Source organism: Gymnogyps californianus, chromosome 2, assembly GCF_018139145.2.
Source record: "Gymnogyps californianus isolate 813 chromosome 2, ASM1813914v2, whole genome shotgun sequence".
Lineage (NCBI taxonomy): Eukaryota > Metazoa > Chordata > Aves > Accipitriformes > Cathartidae > Gymnogyps > Gymnogyps californianus.
Window position 1 is genome coordinate 156,892,525 of NC_059472.1, and position 14,537 is coordinate 156,907,061.

Below are 14,537 nucleotides of genomic sequence, written 5' to 3' on the forward strand. Positions count from 1 at the left end.
ATACCAAAGCCAAAATATTTTCCATGTGAATATTTATATTCAAAATTATGTGAAAAACAGAAACATGGTGAAAAACATAAAAACTAGAGATAATAGATTATCTTTTACTAATACTATTTTTCTCAGTTAAAAAACCCAAACAAATATACTCTGTTCAAGGCCACAGAAGACAGTGCTATGACCAACAGCCAGAAGGCTTCCAGTTCTGCTTGAATATTGGAGCAATGTGTGATGTTCCCGGGAGTTCTTCTGTCTCTGAATAAGATACCAAGAAAAAGGAGAAACGCTTGATGTTGATGCGGAATTTGGGAGACAGATGTTCAATTTCCTCCTTCACCACTGACTTCCTATGTAACTCTGAACACGTCGTTCAGGTCTCGGTTGCAGGAAAGGCTCTGATAGCCTGATGCTGAGCCTTGCAATGCCCAACTCATAAGTTGCTGGTCTCCAAAGTATGAGTCAATAACAGAAAGATAGGTTCTAGATCTCTCCAATGCACAAAGAAAGAACAAACAGGATCATAACTGGCAACACATGAAGCAGGCGGCTGCCTGGAATAGTCAACAGGCTAGAGTGAGCATATTTTGAATTCTACCTCATGCTAGGTCCTTGCTCAGGGCTGCAGAGGGGTGCCTCTCTTAAGACAGAAATAGTTCAGCTAGCTCTATCATCTGGTGTGCCAAAACTCTTTAAAAATTGTTTGGGCAATATGAATAATTTTTACAGCTGTTATCGTGCTCACTACTATTGTTATCTCTGAGATCCAGATTTAGTTCCTTCCTCTGCTATATCTCTCACATCTCTGGAAGTGCCCTAATTAGCAACTATCAGCTATGGCATGGCCTGGGAATTCTTTGTCCCCCTACTGAAGCTCTACTGCTTTGCATAAAGCAGGGGTTCCTGGGGTAAGAGACAAAGTCCCTAATTTTTCCATCTGGAATGGCATTTGGAACAATCTCTCCGTCAAGGTGCTTTACTCTGTTAAGACCTGAGATGCTACAGGACATTTGCAGAAGCAAAACATGGTGCAGCAGGGAAGCTCGTAATCAAGAATGCAGAATCTGTGAGGTTTTGACCCCTCCAACAGTAAGCAACGGCTGAATTGGAGTTTTGGGGATCAGTTTGTATTTGCCCTCTATATTCCACACAACGGCTTTTTTCTTTTATTGTTATTTTACTAGTTTATTCTTTTGTCATTTAATCTGTTTGAGTCTCAATCTCTCATCTATGAAACCAGGGGGATGGGCCTACCTTAACTATCAGCTGAGCTCTGAAAGCAAAGGCTGTACAGACTTTGAGTTGTTGTAATTAGGATCATACAGCTAAGGTAGATGCTTAAAGTAAAGCTAAAGCTGAAGATGCGCATTCTTAGAGCAGTATAAATCAATTCTCTCACTTAAAAAAGGTGATATCCAGAAAAATATTTTTTGTTAATTCATTTTTTCTTTGTTTACAGTGGACTTTATATGCAGTATAGTATACTGAGGACAGAGTTTTTTGCATTCAAGTACAAACCCCCCAAAGCCATACCACCCTACTTACTATGGAAGGATAGATACTAAGTTGCCAGGAAGAGAAGTTTATGAAAACAGCTGAATCAAAAAGGGAAGAATTCCATCAGTCTACCAATTCCCACATAGGAGCAGAATGGAGTAATAGTTCAGGCCTTGCTACAAAGAAGAGAATTCATGGAAGACAGAAATGTTAGAAATGTTCTCACCATGGGAAAAACGTCAGTGGGAACTTCACCTTATTAGGCACTGATGAATGCACTCCTTCCTCAAGATTTTTCTTCCATGCGAGTACCCTGCACTAATGTTCTCACTTAAAGCTAAACACAAATCCTTAAAAAACCTGTTCTCTTCCAGTGGTCCTGCAATTACTTTTTTTGTGGTCGATCCTATTTAGATTTTAAAATTCTAGGAGCCTACACTTTTGTCCTGGTTTTGGCTGGGATAGAGTTAATTTTCTTCTTAGTAGCTGGTACAGTGCTGTGGTTTGGATTTAGTGTGAGAATACTGTTGATAACACGCTGATGTTTCAGTTGTTGCTAAGTAGCGCTTATCCTAAATTAAGGATTTTCAGTTTCCCATGCTCTGCCAGCAAGCAGGTGGGCAAGAAGCTGGGAGGGAGCAGAGCCGGGGCAGCTGACCCGAACTAGCCAAAGGGGTATTCCATACCATGGAACGTCATGCCCAGTATATAAAGTGGCGGGGGGGTTGGCCAGGAGGGGCGGATCGCTGCTGGGGCATCGGTCAGCGGGTGGTGAGCGATTGCATTGTGCATCACTGGTTTTTTTCCTTTTTTTTCCCCTCTTCTTTTTTTGTTATATTCCTTTTCATTACTATTATCATTATTATTATATTTTTTATTATTATTGTTAGTATTATATTTTACTTTAGTTATTAAACTGTTCTTATCTCAACCCACGAGTCTTACCTTCTTTCCCGATTCTCCCCCCCATCCCACTGGGAGCAGGGGGGGAGTGAGGGAGCGGCTGCGTGGTGCTTGGCTGCTGGCTGGGGTTAAACCACGACAACTTTTCTCTAGAATAAAAGTTTTGTACTTTGGAAACTTTTGTTGCAGGTTACAGTAGCAAGTTTTTAAGTAATTGAATCAATTATATTAGATGCTTATGGAAAACCTCAGTTCTTCCTGTAGGATTTGCTTTGCTAGATAACGCAAGCTGAAATACAATTTCCTCTGTCTATAGTATATGGGGTTTAATGAGGTTGCAACTAAAACAAAAGCTATATCCCTTTTATTCTAATATAAGCAGACTGTAAAGTCTGTCTGGAAAGATTAGCAGAATAGTGACATATCCTAGATCAGAAGTGACATCCCAAGACCAAAGGCAGTGAAACTAGAGCTATTCAGAATAGAAAGGATTTTCTCTCATGCTAACGAAAATGTTCCGGGTTTTCATGGCTCTTTCTTTATTATTTGTTACTTAACTTCAGGAACTGAACAAACCCTTTTAAAAAATATTTGGCATTCATCCCATTTGAAAAATGGTATTAACAGATTACAACAAACACCTTTATTTGCTCAAAATAATGATTCAACAAAACAAGGTAAGAGTTGATATTTATGGGTATTTTTCAGTTACGGGGGGGGGGGGGGGGGGAAGACAAACACCACCCCCCATCAATCTTCTACCCAAATCCCCATTTTTTACAAATGGTAGTTAGCAGATACATATCAGCAGTGTGATCACAAAGGGCTTATAGCTTTAGGAAACCAGATACAATTTTTTGCAGACCACCTTTAAGACAGGGCTTCAAATTTGCAGCCAAGTATCTCCAGTAAACCCCTTCATCTTAAGTCTTAGTATGGGAGTTGATGAGAGATGAGAAGTTTTCTTACTTAAAAGGCTGAGACCTCAGCTGACATATGCTTTACAGGCTATAACTGAACAGATGTTTCTCTCCACGTTCAGAAATGAAAATTTCAGGGTAATACTCTAGAAATTGGAACTATGAAAACAATTTTTATTACTACTTTGATGTCAGCTGATGTGAAACTGAAATAACCTTAATCAAAATTATGTTGACACAGTATTTCAACAAGCTTATACCATCTTTTCCATCTAGTTATTTTCATACAGTTTGTTTTTATATCTTTATGCATTTTGGGGCAGGAAGTGGTGGAAGATATTTTACTAGCTGGGGTGGGAAGTGGAGGGTATCTTACATACCAAGTTCATTCACATGTGTGCCTATGCATATACAATGAAGTAAAGAAATAAAAGGCTGTACATGAGAGATACTACAATCTCATTTTGGAAACTGCTAAAAGAAAGTTTACTTTTTGTTTAATTAGCAATTAGAATATACACAAAAGAGAAGAATTGCATATTTCCTGCCCTACTGGTTTGTTTGGAAATGCAGTAACTATATTTGTTCAGGCTTTCCTCAGTATTTTGAGCAGATGCCACAATTTAATCTCAAGGAAATTTTAAGAAGAGCATCTCTTCATTTTCTGCAGCCTAGGAGACCAAATGCTGCCTTCAGGCTCAGGAGAGTGGAATTCAGCCCCTGGCCCACAGATTGACCTCAGGAAAGCCACATCATCTCTCTGAGAAACTTCAGCTTCGCCGCTTGTTTGGGCTGGCTGGGCTCTTGTGAATGCCATGCACAGAGGTACAACTTCAACATGAGAAATGACAAGTGCTCCCTCACAGAAGAAACTTTTTCTGAGAGATGCGCTTAAGCCCCATTAGGTAAAGAAGAACTCTGCTCCACTGCACGCTGATTGGATACTCTTAATTGCAAGGCTCTGGAGCAAAATGATAATTTTTCCTCTCAGTGGACTCTACCCAAGGGAGGTCCAAGTGATGCAGTGTCTGCCTGAGATCCTGAGCTCCAGTGCACATGCTGGAGCGACAGAGAAGCCTTAGGTCACAGATCTCTCTTCAGTGTTTTCTAAAGGTTGGTTTCAGCTGTCCCCACTCGTGCTGGCTGTTGCAGTTCTTCTGAGATGGGACAATTCCCCTCATTCGCTTCATAGGGACCAGGGCGAGACTGTTATTACTTCATAATACTACTGATTAATGGACAGGGACAGGAAAAAGGAATGCACAAGTGTCTGAGGAACCACCAGAGAGATGTTTGTAACTGGGGACAAAGAGAACTGATGCAGCACGGTTTAACTCAGGATAAGTAGGAACAACTAGAAGAAGAAAGAGCTTTACAGAGCTCTGTAAGTGGTATGAAAGCTTGTATTTGATGTAATAGAAGAAGTTGTTGCATTGGAGGTATTTAGAAATAAGAATGACTTGATCTAAACTTCTGGCATGGCAGAAGTCTATGCATAGGTATATAGTCTGGAGAGAGGTCAAGAAGAAAACCAAACAAATAAAGAGGAGGATCAGACATCAAAGTAAAAAATGAATTCTCCTGGGACTGCTACCTTCTACTCTGGTAGGCACTCCCTACAGAGTGCTCAGTGTATCCAGTACCAATTTGGAGGCACTTCTTAAACTTTCTTGAGACATATTGCACATAGAAGCAAAAAAAGAGAACCTGAACTTTGTCACTTTATAGTCAGACTTATTTTTAGACAAATAAAATGCTTTAAAGGGGTGCCTTTTTTATATGAATTAAACAGTTGGAGCACTGTAGAGCAAATTGCTAAAATGAAAATTTTGCAATACTCATTCTGTCATAGCTTTATTTGAAGTAGGTGAGTGCAGATCAGGTAGAAAGGCATGAAAACCATCCAGTGGCTAATATTTGGTCCCATAATCAAGCATCGGTACCAAAGCCTTCAAACAGAATATCTGGGTTATTTCACTTCATCTGGAATGAGGAACTGGAAACAAAGACCTGTGCTAGCATTCAGGAATGTAATTTTCTTTGACCTGATACCCAATTATATGTTTTAAAATCTGGGGGATAAATTCTCCATCTTCTGTTTGTGGATGGAACTGGTTGATAGCTGTTTATCTGATTTGTTTATAATTCAGTAGGAAGGATTTGGAAATTAGATTTATCTTTCGGAGAAAGTTATTATAGAGGAATGAAGCAGTTTGGAACAGAAATAATAAACAAGGATATGTATTCATCTTAGCAATACTGACCCTGCAGAAAATTAATTTATATTTCTGTTTCTGGGTAATTCCATAGAAAACTTCACTAAATAATACACAGCTTGTTACTGAAATACATTTTATAAGTATAAATATTTGGAGTTAACTAAACAGCTTGAGCATTTGTATTGGGACCCAGTTCCAGCCTTGTGGTGTTAAAGCTGCTTAGTCTTCACCTAGCAGCACGTTTTAGGATGGGATCCTAAAATCATAGCCAAAGTCTAGAAACACATTGACAAATGCTTTTGGAAATCACAGTCTTCCAGGAAAAGGAACAGGAGCTGGCAACTCTTCTCAACGAAGCAGTCTGCAAGTACCAGGACTGAGCCCAGAATTTTCTGAAATACATTTTTCTTTTGTCCACTAGCAACTGGTGCTGGGGCTTACAGGACTGTTTTCTTTTAAAACTTTCCTTTTAGCCATTCTTTGGCCAATATTTTTTAAACTTAGCCTCTGCCAGATTTTTCTTGATTTAAAAAAAAGAAAATTAACTGAGAGAGATCTGGATAGTCTTTAGAAATAATACAATCAAAGCCAGCCATACTGTCGCCGTATCGATACATGGCTAATGAGACTCAAGGAAGTACATAGTCCTTTCTGTGTGCACGGGGTTTCTTCCAAGACGCTCCATATCTACTTTGCTGCAGTAGCCATAGCAGCTCAAACTTGTGAGCAATGTTAAAGTCTGTGAAGAGGTATCCCATGTTCCCATACCAATACGGAAGCAATTGGTTCTTTCTATCAAGTTACTTACCGATCACTGTAGAAAATTACATGTTCCCAAATAACTAATTGGTGCTGCTTAAATCAGTTACTTCCCATTTATTGATAACAGCAACAACAAGAAGCTTGCTGAGGATGACGTTCACAGACTATCCCAAATCACTGATGACATTCATATGAGGATAGCTCCCCTCCAGGAGACAGTCTTTGTGGATATGTATATATACACACCTATGCTCTTGAGCCAGAGGCTTTTCAGTCCTAACAGTATCTCCAAAAGACATTCCTCCTTTGTGTGCTCTGTGCTTGAGCTGGGAAGAAACCTGTTTCTCCTGAGTGTGTTTTTGCCTGTAGCGTTACACCTCAGAGTATCATTCTTTTCCTCCTCATGTCCCTTTGCAAAACAGTATATTGGTTTTCCTTTAGAGAGGCATATTGTCTTTTTTCTTTACATTCTGCCTACTTTTTGTTCCATCACTTTGTAACGTTCAGCCTGTGTAAGGGGTTGTGTTAAATGGACATTCCTTGCATTTGTTTGGCTTAGGAGAACATGATATACCACAGAAATATGACATTTATGCTGCCAAGAGCTAATAAAGAGCATCTTGGAAGATCTTTCAGTTTGACCTCTGACACAGGCAAGCCATGCTGCAGACAGTAACTGATTGCTAATGCAAATTGTGTTTTGGGAGTAGTGAAATACTGTGGGTCATTCCTGATACGCTGCAAGTCTTTGGAGCTCCTGTTGTCAATATTATTTTATACTTCAAGGATGAGGGGACTCCTAGACTGTATGAGGTATGTTGTACCTGATTAATTTATGGAATAAGTGGTGTAAGAATCAATTTATTTGCCAAATAAAATAACAATCTAAATGGATCTTTCTGTGCTCGCTAGTTTGGGAACACAGTGTACCATGGACTTGGCTAATGCATATTGCTAGTTGCTGTTTCTGCCCTGTCATAAAATCTTTTGAGGTTGATATGATTTCAGTTTTCCATTTCCTTACAATTAAGTGGACACCAAAAAGTGCTTAAGCAAACTTAAAATGGCAAATATATTCTCATAAAAAATTATTAATAATCTTGCATGTCAACAAGAAATAAATGTGCACTTTAAACTAGTAAACAAGGTATTTACTAATGTGTATACACTTACACAAAGTGTATGAAAATCCAAAAAGCAAATTAAAACTAAAACTAATGTGAAAAAAAATTAACTAAGAGGCAGAGTTTTGATGCTGCCTGCCCTTTTCCTGTTCTTTGTTTCTTTATCTTTCAGTTTCTTCTTACACAGTTTGGGTAGAGCTGTAGAGGAGTTAAATAAACAGGGATTATTTGCCTCATTTGTTCATCTCCAAGGGAATCACTGCTAATCCCAGATCCTGCGCAGCTGCAGGTTACTGAGGATGATTCTGGAGAAGGAATTTGCCCTCTTCCTGTTAACTACCTGCAGAAGAACCAGCAAAGATACATTTGCTTATTGAAACTGCTGGAACATAAAATCTAACACCATCAGGACTTCCATACTAATCCAATATCATGTCTCTGACAGCAGCAAACAGCAAATATGTAGAGAAGAGCATAAAACAGGACAAAGACAGTTGGTCTTTCATAAGTATTCTCCCAGAATCCAGTGATTTGCATTTAAAGTGTTTCCTAAGCCAGCGGTAATATCTTTGTATTTAACCCGCTGTGAGTTTTTCTTCCATTAATTTGTTCAATGTCTAACCTGTATAAACTTTTAGGAACCCCAGCATCCTCTGGAAAGGTCTATGCATTGTCTGTGCATTGTGTGAAGAAAGTAGCTTGGTAGTTTAATTTCATGTCCTAACTAGTCTTTGTATTGAGAGAGTACCAGCAATTTTTCATTATTCATCTTCATGCCACCCACACATGTCCCCTGGAATACCACTTAAAAATTTGTACCATATTAACTCACTGCCAATCTTCTGCACCAAAGATTTAAGTGAGAAATTGCACACTATTGTTAGCAGCTCAGTTCTTTCACTTGGGAATTCCTTTAGGATCCTTTGGGAATATTGTCAGACCTGGCAGTTACTGTTCTTCTTGTCTGTTTGTTCCATAAGTTCTACCAAAATCTTGACTAGAGACAGATTTTCCTGAAACATCACTTATAAGCAAGGCTCTGCCAAGGTGAGCTCTCTAGACTCATTCCCTGTGATCACAGATGCAAAGAATCCATTTTGTTTTTCTTCTATGGCTTATCTTTTTAAAAATGTTGATGTACCTTGATCCTCTATTGACACTCCAGCAGACTTGCTGCTTCTGATGTGTTTGAGAAAGACTTTACTACTAGTGCTGATACCATTTGGAAGCTCATCTCCTGTCCTATTCTGCTTTTTCACATATAATATGTGGAGTTTTATGATTTTTCTGGTTTTCCTCATTTGGGCACATTTTCAGCTTTTGAAAGGTTCTTTCTTTCTACTAATAACCTCCCTTAGCCTCCTGTTCAGCCATGCTGGATTTTGTCTTTCTAACATGGGATGCACTTGCCCTGAATTCCTATATGGCATCTTTGAATAGCCTCTTTGCTGCTTGCCAGAGCTTTATCCTTTGATTATCCCTTTTATTGAGCTTACTCCTCTGTATGTAATTTTTCTTTTTGAAAATAAGAGGAGTGGCATTCTTGTTTATGTATCTATCATCTCCTACCACAATTGAAAATGACACCAATATCTAGGCCTTACCCAGAGACATCACTTATCCTTTAACCCAAGAGGCTCAGGGGCATCATACTCCATAGAAAGTGACAGACTGTTGAGTATCATCCTATAGACCTTTCCATACTTTATCATTCCAAAAACATTTATTGCATTTCATCATTCCATGAGCAACCATCCATTTCTTCAACTTTGTGCAACCTCCTTGAATTTGATTCTTCCTTTATGCATCCTTTCTGCAGCGTCATGTCTGCATCTTTCTTCCCATCAGCATTAACATAATCAATGCACTCAGCCCTTGGCAGAATGGCAAGGGCTTCGTATTTCAGAGTAGCTACAAGAAAACAGAAAAACACACCATTCATTTTCAGAAACACGTAATTCTTTTCAGAAATAACAGAACGGCTCTTAGTTTCAAATTCAGTTAGGTAAGTGACCTCTATGAGCAATATATTAAAAATGAAGTAGCAATGAAGTTGCTGTGGCTACTGCGGTCAAAATCATAGCCGCTGGGTATTTTGAAATCCAGATATTGACCAAACATGGCACTCCCCAGCTAAGCTAGCATCACGGCTTGACAAGTAGGAGTTGGCAAATGACCTTAAGAAGCTGTTGAGGAAAAAAAGAGTGAAATTACTACCACATGCTATCTAGTGTCCAGCCAGTACAAGGTGGATAGACAGCAGCGCAGAAAGGCCAGATGACAAAAAAATAAACAGTGAGATCATGAGTAGATGACACTTTGAATCTGAGCCCTGTACTTCATCATCGTACTACAACCAAAATGCAAATCAGCAGCATAGGGTGATGACTAGCAGTTAAGGGACAGAACTGCAGCAAAGACTTACAGGATGTGTGAGTTGGGGGCTGTTTCAGTAATAGAGAAGTAAATGAGTAACATCAACATAAAAGTTTAGTATAGCATGAAAGCTGGTGTTAGGATTTGATCTTACAATCTTTCACATCTTCCTGTGCCACTATGGACTGAGATACTTCTAGTGAGTAGATGCAGTTAGTTCAAGCATAATGTAATTTGGAGCTCATTTACTTCAGAGCAGTCCATGCAATCAAAGCTATTTTTCAAATAAAACATCAACATTAAAGGTTTGTTACCAATTGGCATATGCAAATGCATTAAGAAAAAGGGGGAAAAAGTGGAATGACTAGGAAGGGAAAGCATGCACTGTGTGTGCTCTTGCTATGCTCTATTTGGACAGAACTTGAACATTACAATCCAGCCTAAAAAAAAAAAAAAGTAAACCTTAAAATCTCTGCAGACAACTGCTCATAATCATCTTCTAGGACATTCTGAGCTTGTTCCTTTGTTTTGGGTCCTTGTCTTGTTTTAACTACACAAAGCCCTGTGTCATCGCTAACAACTGTGGAAGGAATATGTAGAATACCATCAAATTTGGAAAAATAAGACATTACATCCACTCTAGTCATTTTGCTCCAATGTAAATCACTACATAAGGTGCAAGGCAACAAAGACTGTGGACCATTGTATTTCCATAGCCTGACCTTAATATTAAATCCTATGACTGGTGAGTCAGTTTCTGTCTGGTGTTTTGACATTTGCCTCTCACTAATCATTCTGCACAATTCCATTAAAAACAGTATATATTAAAGCAGGGTAATTACATCTCTTAGGATTAATTTCTAAGTTTCCAACTCAAAATAGCACTGTGACTGGGGAAAAGTTGAACTAGCATTTCAGTTTGGGAGACTTCGTTAGCTAATTGCTGGCATATTTAGTGCATATCATTCCTATGAGGTGCCCCATATTATAGCTGCTATAAGATACTTAAAAAAGGAAGAGACTGTGCCATGATTTCTCTGATGATCATAAGCCCAGCCAGCTATGTGCTGACCTCAAAAAGAGCAGTGTGATTTATAGAAATTTTAGGTTTGAGCAGTATTTGCATGGTTTCACAGCCAAGTGCTTGATTGTGTTCCCAGCTGACGCCAGTGGGATCTCAAGGTGAACGGGGTTGCGCCACAAATGCAGGATTAAGGCTAACAAGGCAATACTCAGTTTCTCTTGAGGGTTCAATTATTCCAGTCTGAGCTTCCTCAATATCCACTGCAGGTACACAAACCCAAGGACACTCAACACCACTCTAGAATCAGAGCAAGAGATTTCAGAGTTAGATTCTCAGGGCTTAGTTAGCACTTGTTAAAGAATGATTCAGGAAATATGGGGCAAGATCCAGCTCACAGACATACATTTTTCCAGTAAAATGTAAGCATCTAGGGCCTACAAGCACTTTATTACATCTGTTCAAAGCCCTAGTTGTTAATACCCATCTTTTGTGTAATACCACAGCAATAAATGCACTTTCCCAGGAAGTGGGAAATGTGGGTTTCCAGGGCCACGTAAGCCTGAGAGGGTTTGAACATACATCTCCTAGCTGCCCAGTCCACCAGGCTCTCTGCTCAAAGACATCCTCCATGTGTCCTCTTGAAGCTGGGCCATTATGCAGCCACGAGTCTGGCTGTCATTTTCTATCCATCTATTTCTAACAACTTTCAAACCAGGTAGCTCATCTCAACCAAAGAGAAAGTATCAAGGATGCTCTAGAGAAGGACAGAGCACATATCTGCTCCCAATATTTCATTTTGCAGACAGACGCTTGCTCACCCGAATGCCTGTCTTTCTTCACCCACTAACACTGGCAGCCTGTGTCACAATTGCCCTGCCTTCTCCTGCTTTTCAGATGTTTTCTGTTTAACTTGGGCACCTGAAGTGGGTGCTATTGATTTTGTCTGTGGAACATTCCTGTGGATTACAGGGGCTTGTTTTGTGAACAGGTATTTCTTTTACCCTCCTGTTACGTGGGAACACTCTTCATACAAACTTCAGTAATCCATTCCTGATTAGAGTGTCACTCAGATCACATTACACTTGACGATTAGGCTTCACTTACTACCTTATGCTGTTGAATTTTTCTCTTAATGGAGACAGCAATTTTAGAGTGTTTAAAAGCTTGATGACACTAAAGATGAAGTTTCTCCTTTCATATCTCCTGGGTAGACTTGAACTAAGCAATAGAAATCAAGCCACATATTGATAACTACACTGAAATCTCATCTCTCTTCTATCTAAAATTCTTGCTTTATATATATCCCCATTAGGCTGATGGTCAAAGTTTTTGACAGAATGATGTTCTGAGTTTCTAGAGTATGCCAAGCTTCAGTCTTCTTCCTGAAGCGTCAAAAAAAACCCCCCATGGCGTAAACAATATTCTGTCCTAAAGATACAAAAACTTAACAATCAAAACAACCTCAACCTGTAACTTACTCCGACTAAAAAGTCACTATATATTTACTTGGCTCTTTTGCAAGATTGAAAATCATGCAAAATTAGCACTCAAACTTTTGACTATATTAACGCAATTTCTCCCCCTCTTCCTTTACCAAGACTAGGAGTGGCCTGTTTTTTTCATCTCTTTTTTAATCATCCTTTAGTACAAGTCTTAATGTTTCATTTTCCCCTGTTTGTGGAGAAGAGCCCAGTACAGGGTTCCCGATACAAATACTCTCAAATTACCAAAAAATGACAATCCAGATCCAGCTTTTGTAAATTGGCCTAAAATCTGCTTTGAACCAAGAAAAGGTTCCACTGAACAAAAAATCTTCAGAAAGTAGAGCTTGGTAGAGACTTTTTTTCCCCCTCTAGCAAAATTTATGGTTGTTTTGAAAAGCTCCAAATGGAAAAATTTATCCAAAAGCTAAATATTTGTATTTCTGCGAAAAAGTCATATTTTTGACGGAAAATAGAAATTTTCCACAAAGGTGTGCACTCTGTATAGAAAACTATTTTTTCTGTGTAAAAATACAAAAAATCCAGCAACCAATTTTCTGTAGAACAGTGATTTTGATGGAAAAGTTTGGAGAGGGACTATTTATCACAAAGTAGGAGAGGGGCTTGGAAAAGACCTCTAGAAAAGCCTGGTCTACTGTTTGTGCACAGAGCCACAGTACAAAATCCTTTTCACTGGCTGATCAAGTTCTATCTTGAAAAGCAATTTCTTTCTTTGCCCTCACTGTTAAAATATTTGTCCAGAACAGCTACCTGCATATCTATCTATGCATTTACTCTCACCTAGGTTAATCCACCTGTTTTTCTGCCAAATTTCCTTTAGTCTACTTAGTTCCTTCCTGGTGACATATTTCATCTCAGTTTATATTTTAGCAGGCTCTTGAACCAAGCGTTCTCTAAAATCCTTAGGTCTTCATTTATTTGCTCTGCACCTGCTGAATTCATCTTTCCTGACTGCGGATTGCTAAATTTATATGCAACACTCCAGACAAGATCTGACCAGTCCTTTGCATGTTACCTAGCCTCATTACTTTACTAACTCTACAGCAAGTATCTCTCCCATATGTCCTAAGATCACATTTATTTTTCACAGCCATGTCACATTAATACTCGTATTTGCCACACACTGAGCACACCCAGGACTTCCTGCTATTGCCCTTTAGCTTATGGTGGAAACACTTGTTCATTGTTCTTTAGCACATGACCTTCCATTTTGCTTTATTAAATTTCCAACTTTTTTCTAGTACTTTCAATTTTCAGTTGATCCAGTTCTGTAGGATATCCAGATACTGCTTACTATTGACACCACCTTGAATCATTAGCAAATTTTGTTTTGTCAAAAATGAAAATAATTACTAAAAATAATAAAATAGGACCCCAGCCTGATCTCTGAGGAACTTCACTGCTATTTCCTTTTATCCTCCTATTTACACATCAACATTATTTGTCAGGTTCATTTAACCACATTTTGGCCAAACAGATTTTTCATTAAGCTCCATCATTTCAATTTTAACTAGCAATTTCTATGGCACTGTATCAAATGCTTTACTGACAGCTATCTAGAATAAATCTAATGTCTTTTCTTTGTGTAGAAAGACATTTTCTTACTTTTTCTTAATAAAGAAAAGTATTGGATTAAGCTGGTACTGACTCCTCTTGATAAATATTACTTGTATTTTATTCTTTTTCATTTGTCTTCCCTTCTGCACTTACTCTTCTCTACTTTTCTAAAGCCTTGCCTGCCACTCTATCAGTTCATTTTTTCTGCAGTTTTTGAGTTTTGCCTCTAGAGTTTTGTGGCAAAGTCTATCCTTTACTTTAAATTGTACAAAAAAATTATCATCATGATAAGTAACCATTACAAAACCCCTAAAACTAATGGAGACAATTTTCCTCTCATTGTATCAGAATAAAAAATACTTCAAATTTTCAGAACAAAAAGATCTGATTTCTTCACGTCCAGTAAAAGCCTCAAAAATCACTGATCAAACCTGGAGCTTTGTAGCAAATCATAGCTAAAATGACATTAGCCAAGTATTTTCCATTATGCCAGATACCCAAATCATTTATTTTATATTTAATTTATAAATTTAAAAGATCAGATTTGACTTCACCTATACATGCGAATGTAGCAGAATACCTATTAATTTAATGTGTTCAATAAGTATTAATGAAAGGACCTGCCTATAATGGTAACAGGAAAAATAAAATACCCT